General features: G+C 35.4%; 1 long non-coding RNA gene across 1 annotated transcript in view; it reads left to right on the top strand.

Moving 5' to 3' along the window:
* Nucleotides 1-14,525, top strand: part of LOC148156467 (uncharacterized) — a 261,721-nt gene that overhangs the window by 139,183 nt on the left and 108,013 nt on the right. The gene's annotated exons all lie outside the window — the stretch shown is intronic.

The following is a 14,525-nucleotide window of genomic DNA, read 5'->3' as shown; positions in this document are numbered from 1 at the left end:
TAGTGTGGAAAGTTAATGATCTGTGTCAAATTAAGATCCCTTGCAATATTTTCCATTCATGTAATAAAAGACAATCTTATTTTGTCTCAGACCAAAAACTGTAAATTATGATTATTAGAAATGTTTAGGCATTGGATCAACAATTACACATAGAACTAGATTCTTTTTTATTCTGTCAATCTGTTGGACCCACTTTAAGCGGTTCCATAATTGCTCATTTGTAAATCCCAATTTAGACCAATTTTTATGTGAATCCTCATATTTTCTTCCCATCTTAAACCCTCAAAGAATGATTAGCCTGTAAATCCCATAAGTTCAACAATTTTAACCTTTGAATAATTTATTCTCTTGAAATCCTTCTATAAAATATTTGTTTAACTGAACTACACACCTTTGTAGTGTTGATCATATTTATCAATGTTTTTGGCAGTTTTGGGGAGAAGTTTGATACAACTAGATTTATTAAATGATATAATGTTCAGGTTAGACCTTTCTGCATGACTTGGTTAAACAAATTATTTTGAATTATAGCAAGAGAGAAGCAGCAATCAAATAATTTAAAATCTTGACGTCATTGTTAATTTTCATGTATTCAATTCAGAATATTCAGTATTACTTTAGAAACTCATTCAAATAGTTAAAACATTTGTGAATTATGATTTAACCTCTTTTATATTTTGCTGAAGCCCAAAACTGATTTCTCAATTTCTTAGATTAACTCAGAATTTGCTTGAATAGAGTGATTCCATGCATCTCCCCCTGTTTCTGCATTGAAACACTGTATAGTGTTTCAATGCAGAAACTCTTAAGAAAGTCACGCAAATCATTTAGCCCAAATTTGCTTTCATTGCTAACTGTAACAGTTGGACGTAATTTAACCAGGGTGTTTACACCTCAGTGAAAGAATTTAAAAGTTGATCGAAAAAATGTGGAGTAAACCCATAATTTGGTTGAGTAATTTTCCAAAGAGTAGATTTTCCTAAGATTTGAAATGGATTCCAAACAAATTTAAGTAATAACTTGAAATAATAGTCCTTATATTTGTAGTCACTGTAATTTGAGCCAACTAGAACTTAGACCAAGTGTGGTCGGATGTGCTTTTGTAAATCAGGAAATTAACAATTTTACCGACTTTTATCCTGTTTCAATCATTGTCATGCTGGAGGAGAGAAACATATTAGCCAGACGTTTGACAATCAGAGTTATAATCATTCAGGCAAACAATATTTCTGCGAACTGCAGAGAGTTCTAACACCTTGCTGCACCGTTAAACTTATCCTGGGGGTCAAATAGCAGAGATCAGAGTGCAAAGGCAGTAGATAATGAATTTGCTGTAAATAAACTAAGGTGAGAAAAAGTGACATCACACAATTCAAAAATTCTAGAAAAACTATTAAGAGCTACAAAGTTTTGTTGGCAGCCATTTTGTCTCCAACCTGTAGACTGAGGGAAATCCCAGGACCAACCATGGCAACAAACAGGACCGCCTCCGAGTCTCAGTCCGACTTTATATGTGATGTTTCATTTGCCCCATCAGAATCTGTCCAGGGCAGCATTCAGTCCCGCTGTGCAGAAAAATCTGGACAAAGTATGTGGCCCCCCTTGTGTGGGAGAGACGGAGAGATACAGCAGAGGAATCATTGTTTTCAAACCTCCGTCTCACGTCGGGCAGAAGCTGTTGGTCTTTTCTGCCATAGGAGACCCTCAGAAATGACGCCTGGGTCTCGTCCTTTAGCCAGGTGTTTCCTCAGAGATCACAGTCAAACATCCAATGCAAGTTCCTGTAAGCTGCACTCCGCCTTCAGGTGACAACAGGAAGAATCAATCCAACCTCACTGACCTCTGCAGAAGGTGTAAGAATCGTCCAGCAGGTCTTTGCTCTCAGACAGAAGTCCAGCAGAAAATGGCATAATTCATGTGTAGGAAGTGCAAATGTCCAAGTCAGCGTGGCTAAGAACAGCGGAGGCCTGACGCCGAGGCCACGAAATCCCCCTCTCATCACCTCATTGCACGGTTCTGAACCCGCAAAACCCGGCCCCTACAGTCCGTCAGACCACAGGAAGCAGAACTGCTAGAGTAAAACACAAAGTAAATTAAGAAAATAAAAGTGTATGCCACCTTTTGCTCACATAATTATAAATTAAATGTCTTTTCTTTAGCTTGTGATGTAAATGAAGAATTGGCTCTTTATTTTGTTTCCTTTTTTTTTGTTTCAGCCAGGCTCAGGGTCACTGGAGCTGCTCAGATAAGGTCCACTGCTTCAGTCTCTGAGCTCCAAGGAGAAAGAAAAATAGAAATGCGTTAAGATGATTCACTCTCAGATGTTTCAGAATTAACCGATTGTGGAATCAACTCCTCTCAAAAATTAAACTCTCAAAGATCATTAAAAATGCAAACAAAATTTAGTTTCTCCAGCTACATACACTTTTCAGAAATTGGTTATTCAAATGCAATGTAAAATAATTAATTTAATAGTGTCCAATTTTACACAAAGGCATCCTTGTGATAATGCCACGCTTAATGAAAATGTTACCATTATCCTGATATTTTTCAAAACAGCTGAGTGTTGTATTTATGTATAGTTTTCTTTTTAGAATTTAAAAAGTTGTTCACATTTTATCTGAATTTTTCCCCGTGTCCCCTAAAGGGGCTCCATAGAAGTTTATAGTACTTTTAACCAAAATTTTCTTAATGATAACAATTACATCCAACTGTAACTTTATACAATTAAAATTAGAGGTGATGCAGGAAATTCAGCAATATTTAAATAAACATGGCATAGATAATGATTGAAGCTATTCAATTTTAAATTACCAATTTTAATTTAGTAAGAGCTTCTATATAACTCTGTATTTCAGTCATGCAGGAAGGCACTGTAAGAGCTCATTAAATAACCTCACAACAAACCAATGTCAAATGAATAAATTCATAATTAACCATATCTATAAATCGACTAGGAACTAGAGTTTATTTCTTCCCCACCCCCTGTTGATATAATTTAAAAATTTGGAAGCAATTTTGCATGTTACTATTCTCCAAAACTAAAATATTCCAGGGTGTCACAAGTTTTCCAAATCTTCTGTCTAGAATTGAAAGTAGACGATGAGATGTTCTAAATGTAAAGATTTATCAGAAATGTTCTAAATGTAAAGATTTATCAGAAATGTTTTAATCTTTAATGTTTATAATTTATCATTTCCCCCTTTTGTTTTCTTATGCAAATAGAAAACAAACAAAATATTGTTCAGAGACTCTTTTTTTTTAATATATGTCTAAAATGTCCAACTGAAACTGAACTGCAAAGGCCAAAAGTTTTATTATTTTAACGAGTTCAGATCAGAATTTGGATTGCTTTCCTAAAAAGCAGTGTCAATGTTTATTTTGGATTGACAAAAGAAAAATTGATCAATTTAGGCAGAGGAGCAAAAGATGTAGATAAAGATTATGCAGTACTGTAAGATGTCTTTGCGTTTCAAATCAAATGTTTTGTTGGACTTGAATTTATGTATCAATTCAATTAAAATTTAAGGCACACGAGTGTTGTGAGCCATTTGTTGTCCAATCAGTTTGTTTTTACATAATCAATTATTATCATGTCCACTTTAAAAGTTTCATCATGTCCAATTTGTGCCTTTCTACCAAGACACACGTGTTTCGAAATCAACAGTTAGTTCCGTTAGTAAATTAGTTAGTCTGTTATTAGAAAAAAAATAAAAACAATAATATTAATAAAAATGAAAAGAAAAGAAAAAAAAAAGTCAAACTAAATGAAGCAGTCTTGTAATAAATGCTGTCTGGTCAGTAAACCAAAGCTGAAATGTGATTACTCCTTTTCTAACATATTATTTCCCATTTTGAAGTAAGGTAACCGAATTATTTACTGTAGATTTAGAATCATAAATTGTCTTTGAGACAAGAATATTTTGTAATGAGCCTTAATTGAATCTGGAGCTGTTTCATAATCACCTTTTAATTCATACAAATATTCATATTTATTTACCAATTCTGTTCCCTCTTTAGACATTTTAAGGTGACCCAGTTTCACATAAAAAGAAATCCTGTTTTTGATAAGATAATGAGGGAGACAAATATTGATTAGTCCATGATAAAGTTCAAGTCTGGTATAAACCTCATTTTTAAAGTTTCATTAAGTTCAAATTTTAACCCATCAACAGCTAAGCAAAAATTTCTAGAATTTCAACACATTAGCTGTCACTTTATTGTGTTTACAATTTTACCTGTTATGTAATTTCATTCATCCTTCATACAGTTAATTTTACCACATGTGAATTTAGTGAATTGTGCAGGATTAGTTTAGTTTCAATAAGTTTTCCCTTACCATCATTTATTCCTTCCAGCCAATATTTCCCAAAGGCTGTCTGTTTAACAGGTCGCCTCCTTTCTTCTGCACCAGGTATTCTAGCCCATTTTTTTAGTTTTTATGTTGTTTTCTTTCTCCCTTATTTTGATATTCGTCATGCTTTGACAAACAGGTTATTAATGTTTCTATTTGCTCACCGAGCGCAATCCATGGCCCGATGCCCCACTTTGGATAGTATTTTTCCTTTTCAAACTCACCCTCCATTTGTTTAGGTTAAAAATTTAGGCTCAAAAATCACCTCTTCTCTCTTTTCTCTTTTTTTTTTTTTTGCGGTTTTGCTCGCACGGCGGCGAGGAAAGCAAACACAGCAGAAAATCAAACCCAGCAAACAAAATCAAAAACCTCCCACAGATTATAAGTTCCCAATGTTGACCATGGTTTTAAAACACATTGCAATAAACATAAAATAGTACATTTAAACACATAACGTCTGCTCAGCGGCAGAAGCTTACACACACAGCTTTCAGACACACAGAAATGGATCCACGCTTTTCAGCTCCTATTTTTGTCCTCTTTTAACACTTAAAACTTAATGAGGAACAGATCGCGATCAACCTTTATCTTATTCTCTTATCTTTTTTCCTATGGTGGACCCCTCTCAACACTTTTGTGTTTCTTGAGCAAGTCACAGATTGGCTAACGCGTTCTTTTTAGGGGGCAGCACTCCCCAAGGATAAAACCGACAAAACCTAGTCTTTCCCTTCCCCGCGTCCGGGGGAGGTCGGAGACGACCAGTTCTCACTACAGAGCCAATCGACCTTTTACTTTGACTATTAACTATTTAACTAACTTTAACCTTACTCCTATGAACAACTCGAAAGCCTTTAGACAAACAGATCAAAAGCAGTACGAACAACAGCTGACAACGAACAATGGCTGACAACGAACAATGGCTGACATTTTAGACAACTCAGTGACAAGCAGACAAACCTGGGAAACAGTACAGTGGTGTATATCAAGGAACAAGTGTCCTTACCTTTTATTTGGGCCCTACACCAGAGTACTGTAGAGGTCTTGTGAGAAATTCTGTTCCCCTGTGAAAATCTGTCCCCCTGTGTCGGGAGCGCGCATTGCAGCCAGAGAAGTAGATTCGGCGGATCCGACCATTTTCACGGCGCTTCTGATCGATTTCTCGGTAAAAACTACTCATATAATCATGTCAATGTTGTAACTTTCAGTTTAATCGGCAGCTATCAAAATAAAAATACATACGTAAATAAACGAGGTCTTGTGTGGAGGTCTTTTTACGCTGTTTTGTGTTATTTTAAACGCGAAGAGAATCGATCTTTTTTTTTTCAGCTTTTGTCTCGTAAGCCTCACAAACAAAAGTCAGTCAACAAACACAGGTTCCCAACACGAAGTGTGCATTTATAATTTTTCATTTCTGATAAAGGAGGAGGGAAGCTGGCTGATAGCAGGGCACAAAAATAAAGACTTCCTGAAAAGATCAGAGTGTAAACTTTTTGGTCAGTACCGTTCTAATGATAAATAAGGAAAATAAGGAAATGTCTAGTATGCTATCACACATAATAAGTTTTGAGAATTTGGAAACAGTTACTTTTTATTTCCCAAAGTTATGGGGGAGAAGAGGAGAGAATGGATATTTCACCAGCCTGATAAAATCTGTTCCCCCTACATAAAATGGAAACAAATTAATTTACCTGCAATCTTTTAGCTAACATTACCTGCATCCAAGTTTGGAGGGAAAAACTGTGAAAAGTTCTTTGCGTTTTGCTGGTTTGCTGCCGTGATTCTCTAACACAAACCTACGTAGCTCCGCCCAGCAGCAGCAGGTCTCCTTCACAGGTGGAAACCCAGCGCGAGCGTCGTAGCGCTCATGTTGCGTTTAAAGGCGGCTCGGAAAAACAGGTTACAACATGTTAACTGATTAAACAGTTTTAACTGCTGATAAAAGTGACAGGACACAAATATGGGAAGTGTGGAAGCCCCTATTGTATCAAATTGACAGAATAACAGAGAGTTGGCCATTCTAAGGTAAAAACCCAGCGCACACAGCGTTCATGTTTTTTTTTTTTTTGTTTCTATTTCATGTGGGACGCGCCCTTGCCCCCCTGCAAGGGCGCGTCCCACAGTTTAGGAACCTCTGCCATAAACAAACCAGTAAACCAATTTCAGATATCTGGAACGTCATCTTCTTCTTCTTCTTCTTCTTCTTTTTGTTTTATGGCGGTTGGCAAACAACTTTCAGGTGCATTACCGCCACCTTCTGGACTGGAGTATGAACCAGATGTCTAATCCCTATAATCTCCCTATTAGACCTGTTTTTCTAAGAAACCTAAACACAGAATTAAAAACCACATCTCCAGATGATTTTTGTAGCAGATCTCTAATATTTAATTTAACTTTATTCCTATTTAACTCTTCCACTAATTCCTCTCTTTCTAGATTATATTTATTACATTCCATAAAAATATGTATAACTGTTTCCAGCTTTCCACAAAAATCACATAACCCCGTACTATGTTTATTTATTATTTTCAAAGTACTATTTAACCCTACATGTCCAAATCTTAACCTAGATATAATATCTTCCTCTTGTTTATTCCTATTTTCTTTTCTACACTCCCCCACTTTTTTTTGAATATTATAATAAAACCTTGCCTTCTTTTCACCCTCCCATTGTTCCTGCCACTTCTTCTTGTAATACATTTTACTTATACTCCTTATCTCATTTTTACTATACTTAGCTTCCAATTCAACTTCATTTCTCTTACTCGCACTCTTTGCGAATGTATCTCCTAATTCATTTCCAACTATTCCGGTATGAGCCGGAATCCAAATAAATTTAACAGTAGATCCATTTTTTCCCATCTTATGTATTGATTTATTTATATCTATCAGAATGTCTTGTCTTGCTTCCGACTCTTGTTCCATAATACTTATTAATGCACTACTTGAATCAGAACAAATTAACACTTTCTTTTCGCTTAATTTTTCACTCCATTTTAACGCCATTGAAATAGCCAGTAACTCTCCTGTGTATACATTCAATCTATCCGTTAATCTTTTATTTTCCATAATGTTTAAATCTGGAATTATAAATGCTATCCCTACTCTATCATTTACCATTTTTGATGCATCTGTGTATATTTGTAAGTATTCTCCATATACCCTTCTTATGTATCTTTCCACCTCTCCTTCTACCGTTTGTCTTCCTTCTTCCAACAATGTTAAATCAACTTTCATCTCTTTTTGTATCCAAGGCGGGTTACATGAAAAATCCACCACCGGGCTAATTAAACATTGATTTAATCCTATTTCCTTTATTTCTTTATTTATTATCCATCCAAAACTATTTACATTTACATTCTTAACACTTTCTTGGCATGGTTGTAATATATTATTTATAGGATAATTTTTTTTATGCCCTTTTACGTTTGCCCAAAACCCTACTCCTAATTGTTTCCTTCTTAACTCCAATGGCATTTCCCCCATTTCTACCTGTAGTGCTGACACTGGTGTCGTCTTCATTGCCCCACAGCAAATTCTTAACGCTTGATACTGTATTTTATCTATTTCTTTTAATAAGTTACTTGAGGCAGAATTATATACCACACATCCATAATCTATTACCCATCTAATAAGTCCAATATATAATATTTTCAAAGTTTTCCTACCTGCTCCCCATTCTTTGCCTCTTAAACACTTCATGATATTTAATATTTTTTTACTTCTCTCTATTATTTTACTAATATGTATTTTCCATGTAAGCGTTTTATCGAACCACAAACCTAAATATTTGAATTTATCTACCCTTTCTACTTCCTTATCATACATTTTTAATTTTATATTAGCACCTACCTTCCTCTTAGTGAAGTTAACAAATTTAGACTTTGAACTTGAAATTCGAAATCCCCACTCTAGCGCCCAATCTTCTACTTTACCTAACGCTTCTTGCATTTTATAATTTATAAATTTTATATTTCTTCCCCGTTTCCAAATAAGACCATCATCCGCATATAAAGTCATTACCTTTGACTTTATAGTCAAACTTACCTTCGATTTGACTAAAAATATCATTAATCATTATTATAAATAACATTGGACTTATGATACTACCTTGAGGAGTGCCATTTTCAGTTAAATATTTTGAACTTACTTCATTTCCTATTTTAACTCTTATACTTCTATCAGTTAAAAAATCTTTAATCCAATTATAAATTTTACCTCTTAACCCTATTTGTCTAATTTTAATCAGTAAACCTTCCTTCCATAACATGTCATATGCCTTCTCAATATCCAAGAACACTGCCATTAAAACCTCTTTATTCACCTGTGCTTTTCTGATTTCATGTTCACTTCTTCCTTTCCTGAAGCCATATTGATATGATTTTATTTTTTCTCTCGATTCTAAGAAGTACATTAATCTATTATTCACCATCCTCTCCATTACTTTCCCGACACAAGATGTTAAAGCTATTGGCCTGTAACTTTCAGTTAACTAAGGATCCTTACCTGGTTTACAGATAGGAATAATAATTGATTCTTTCCACTTATCTGGCAAAGTTCCTTCTTCCCATGTTTTATTATATAATTTTAGTAAAACTAATTTACTCCTTTCACTCAAGTTTTTAAGCATAACATAATTTATTTGGTCCTCCCCTGGTGTTGAATTTTTTGTATTCTTTAATGCTTTATTTAACTCTGTCATTGAAAACTTCATATTTATAGTATCATTATCAACCATTTCCTCATTTATCCTTTCATTATATTTTCTCATCGTTAACTCTCTTCCTTCTTTCTCTTCTTTACTAAGATTTTCGTTACTATGCACTTTAGCTAAAACTTTTACTAATAATTCTACCTTATCTTTATCTTCTATAATCATATTTCCATTATTTTTCAGTATTGAAAAATTGTATTCCTTTGACTTTCCTGACATTTTCTTAATTGTATTCCATACTCTATCTAATGCTGTAGTTTTTCCTAATGATTCACAATATTTACTCCAATAAAACTTTTTCGCATTTCTAATCTTCCTCCTGACTTCTGCTTGTTTCCTCTTATAACTAATTAGGTTTTGGAAACTGGCATCTTTTTTAAGTGTTTTAAAAGCCTTATTCCTTGCTTTAATTGCCTTTGTACATTCTATATTCCACCAAGGGACTATTCTTTTCTTTTTAATCCCTTTACCTTTTGGGATTGCTTCTTTTGCTACTTCAATAATACTCTTACTAACTTCTAAATTTAATTCGTTTATTGATTTATTTATATCTATATTTATCAATCTATTTTCACTTATATCTTTATATTTCCTCCAATCAGCATCTTTAAACCTCCATCTTCCTTGACTATTGACCTGTTCTTTTTCCGTATCTAACTCAACTTCAGTAAATATTGGATAGTGATCACTGCCTATTGTACTATTTTTATTTATTTTCCATTTACAACTATCTGCCGTACCTTGCGATACTAGAGTGAGATCAATGGCAGATTCCTTACCACTAATCATATCCAACCGAGTTCCTTCCCCATTATTTAATACTACCAATTCTTTTTCCTCAATTATTTCTTCTAAAATTCCCCCATTATAATCATCTTTCTCACCCCATAAAGTGCTGTGTGCGTTAAAATCCCCACACCATATTAGCTTCTCTCCCCTGTGTTTAATTATATTTTCTATCTTTGCTTTATCTATTTTCTTACAAGGATTATAATAATTTATAATTTCTATACTTCCATTTTTTGTCCACACTTTAATTCCATGAATCTCTAATTCCGTGTCCAATTGTATCTTAATAAATTTTATCTTTTCTTTTATACATATAGCACATCCTCCTCCATTTCCATTTCCTCTATCTCTTCTTATAGTTGAATACCCATTAATACTAAACTGTAATGTTTGTTTTAACCAAGTTTCTTGAATACAAATTACATCTGGTTTCTCCTTTAATCTATTAATAAAACCTTTAAACTCTTGACCATTAGCAATTAGACTTCTAGCATTCCATTGTAATATTAAAATTATATGACTATTTGATTTGCTTCATTTTCACCTGATCCCTCTCCTTGTCTGAGTTCCTCCTGAATTCTTTCCCATGATAAATCCGTGACATTAAAGAATCTTACTGCTGCTTTCACTATTATTTTAATTTTTTCAGTTTTAGTCCTCGCTTGTTCTGAACAATTTATAATGTAGGCCAAGAACGGGATCAGTTTTTCTAGCGTGACATTATTTTGACCTTTATCTATCATCTTCTTTTCTACTTTTGCTCTTTGATTTACCCCTGCACGTTTCACCTCTTTTACTGCTTCTGCATATGACATTCTCTTCTCTGTTTTTAGTTTTTGAATTTCTGCTGCTTCTTTTCTCACCATACACCCTGCATATGCTGCAGTATGATCTCCTCCACAGTTGCAACATCTTATCGGCTTCTCTCCACACTCCCCATAAGAATGTTCTCCTCCACAGTTGCAACATCTTATCAGCTTCTCTCCACACTCCCCATAAGAATGTTCTCCTCCACAGTTGCAACATCTTATCGGCTTCTCTCCACACTCCCCATAAGAATGTTCTCCTCCACAGTTGCAACATCTTATCGGCTTCTCTCCACACTCCCCATAAGAATGTTCTCCTCCACAGTTGCAACATCTTATCGGCTTCTCTCCACACTCCCCATAAGAATGTTCTCCTCCACAGTTGCAACATCTTATCAGCTTCTCTCCACACTCCCCATAAGAATGTTCTCCTCCACAGTTGCAACATCTTATCGGCTTCTCTCCACACTCCCCATAGGAATGTTCTCCTCCACACCTACCACATCTTTGCTTCCCATTACATACTTTTGCTGTATGTCCATATCTCTGACACTTGTAGCATCTCATCGGTGGAGGAATATAATTCCTAACACTGAAACTCAAATATCCAATCATTATTTTATCTGGTTTTTCTTTTCCTTTAAACTCTAATAGCACAGAAGTGCTATCCACTCTTTCTCCATTTCTAAAAGCCTGCAGTCGTCTGATATTTGTCACTTCTCCTCCTTTTATGATTTTCTTTAACTCATCCAAGTTTTCTCCTAATGGAATCCCTGATATTACCCCTTTTATTCCTCTCTCTTCTCCCATTATTTTCCTCTCCATTACTTCTCTTTTACAAATCGACTGTATTTTTAACTCTTTGTTCTTTTGTTCAGCATTTTTACCAGTGGTGGGAAGTAACGAAGTACAAGTACTTCGTTACTGTACTTAAGTACAATTTTTGTGTATCTGTACTTTACTTAAGTAGATTTAATAATGGATACTTTCTACTTTTACTCCACTACATTTTACAGTAAGTATCTGTACTTTCTACTTCACTACATTTCTACAAAACTGTCGCGTTACTCGTTACATCCAAGTCGCGTTGCTCTCTTTTCCGTTAAAATGTGAAGTTCAGGTTCTTAAGGTGGCGCCGTAAAATCCGAGCAATAACGTGACTTACTGTCTGTTGTCACCCATCGCCTCCACCTTTACTCGCACGCGGAGCTCCAGACATGCGCAGTGGTTTCCTCTAATTGTCAGTAATATAATAGCGCTGCATAAATCATAAGATAAGGCGACATGTAAAATCAGCAGCGCTTCGCTTTCACAGACGGTGGGGACTTCGTCCAACTTTTAGGGTCACTTAGAAGGAAAGTTTAAAGAAAGGTAAGATCTGTGGGCGTGATGCTAGCAAAGCTAGCTGTACTGACTGAGACACGTTGCATTGGCGATGAAAAAAAAGTTGTCACTCATGCGCTGAATTATTGTGTGGAGGTGTTGACTGAGGTGTCGCATATGGGACAACGCTGTGACCAAAATCTGCATTGATATGACATTCAGGAACGATCCGATTCTTCTGGACGGATCTTTACTGATTACATTTATTTCAGCTCTAAGTATTTAATATCTAGGTGTTTTATGGAAATGTGGATCTTTCAGATCAATTTGATAAGCAATTTTGAAGGTAAAACTTAATGTTTTTGTGTCACGTAGTGCCGGGTGCTGGTCTTGACTTGTTCTTGGGTTTGTGGTCTTGACTACAACTCTGCTACTGGCTCCTTGGTTGCATGTTCTCCCCCACCCACTTTCTTTCCATCCCCTTTCTGTTGGATTTCTTTAGAAATAAAAGCCACTAGTGGCAAAAAAAAGTGAAGTTTATGCTATATTAGGACAGGACAGGAGACAAGATGTTTCCATCCCTGAAATTATGATGCATAGAATCAGTAAGTCTAAAACTATGTTACAGAGAGTAAACACAATAAAAACATGCTTTATCTGTTGTATTGTTCATTAAAATGGCACATTTATGATGTATTAAAATTGGATAAGATCGGTTCACTTAATGCTATTGTATTAGGGATTAGGTAATGCATTCAGCAAGTACTTTTACTTTTAATACTTAAGTATTTTTAAAAGCCAGTACTTTTTTACTTTTACTTAAGTAAAATGTTAATGTGGTACTTTTACTTTTACTTGAGTACATTTTTGTCTGTGTATTTGTACTTTTACTTAAGTACATTTTTTGAGTACTTTCTCCACCACTGATTTTTACAGATAATCAACAGGCTTCCATCTCTTAACACTTTAGCTAATTCCACATCTCCAATTACTTTCTTTAAACCAATAGATAGCGTGATTGGACTCACTCCTGTCAAATCCTGCCCAGCTCTGAATTTCAAAATTACCTTGAACTCCTCCATCATTACTTTCTTTCGTGTCTCGACGTTTTCCTCCTCATCTTCGAGAGATCTTTTTCCTGTATTTATCCCTTTCTTGCTCTTATCTTTTCCTCCTCCCCCTTTCTTATTTTCTACCACCGACCAACTTGTTTCCATTCCTTCATCCTCTGAGCACCCTCCACTACTACTAGCCATCTTAGTCCACTCACAGTCCAGATTATGCCTTTAAACCGCTCTTCCACTTCTTAGCTTCTCGTGACCGAACCACGCTCCGTCAGAGTTGCTGCTTCAAGGGCGTAGGTTCGGTCTAAGTTTTGGTGGGGACCTTGACACCCCCCCGCAGCACAGTGAAATGCCCAAGAGCACCGAACATTTTTGAGAAGGGGGGGGGAAACCACATTGGCTTAATAACCCCCTCCCCCCAACCATAACCATATCATACATCTTGTGTATCCATCAGATGTCAACTCCGTCAGAGTTTTTCTGACTCTTTCAGTGAAATTGTTGTCAAATCTCACTTAATTGTGCAACTAATTCATTTTAATGTATTTTACATGAATTGCATTACTTCACATGTACCAAGTTTTTCATTTTACTCACTAGTTTGTCACCACCTTCAGTTCTGTGTCAACTCCGTCATGCACTGTCAACTCCATCAGATGGACTTTTTCTTGTTTTTTGTTTTAAATAATATTTATTTTATTTCTTGAGAAGCATTTGTCTGTAAATTGAGTAAAAATATCACTAATGGGGTATTTTAAAAATCATTTTAGATTTATTTTTGTCAGATGGTGATGACAAAGTTTTGGGTCAGGTCGATTAAAAATGTAATTTTTTTTTAAAAATTCGCAACTGGGAGCCTGTACCTTAGCATCTTCATATTTTCTAAACATTATTTGTCATATTTGCATACATAAGGTTGAGAAATAATTTAAAAAAAATATGGGAAAATTAAAACCCATTTTGTCCCTATTCTCAAGAATCAACCAGATACAGTCATACTCAGCAGATCAGTTCAAGAACACTTTACTTTTTCCTTTACAAAATTCAGCAAACGTTACAAGTAAGATCAAAAGAAATATCCTCTGGATACAGCAAACACAATTGCAGATAAGAAGAAATCAATAATAAAATAAAAAAGAAAAAATATTACATCATTAACAGACCTATTCTACCTCACATTCAGTGCTGACCTTACTAAACACCGGACTTTACAACAAATGTGTTGCGTGATAGATATCTAACTTATGGGTCCACTCACTGTACTTACAGCCGACGTAGCGAAATAACTTCTAATGTCTGTCCTTTTCTTTTTTGGTGGCGACATGGTCTCGGAGACTCAGAAGGAGACGCGTGTGCCCAGCTAGCCGCCGCCTTTTGCAGCTAATCAATTGAATCGTCGGACGTTGAATCGTCCGACGATTCAACTGACTCCCCCTCCCCCCCACCCCCCGACAGCACCGTTCCGACACGGTCTCGGA

Source organism: Poecilia mexicana, unplaced genomic scaffold (assembly GCF_051168715.1).
Source record: "Poecilia mexicana isolate PSO_F unplaced genomic scaffold, ASM5116871v1 scaffold_11, whole genome shotgun sequence".
In the NCBI taxonomy this organism is placed as follows: domain Eukaryota; kingdom Metazoa; phylum Chordata; class Actinopteri; order Cyprinodontiformes; family Poeciliidae; genus Poecilia; species Poecilia mexicana.
Note: the sequence above shows the minus strand (reverse complement) of the source record. Positions and strands in the feature narration are given on the sequence as shown.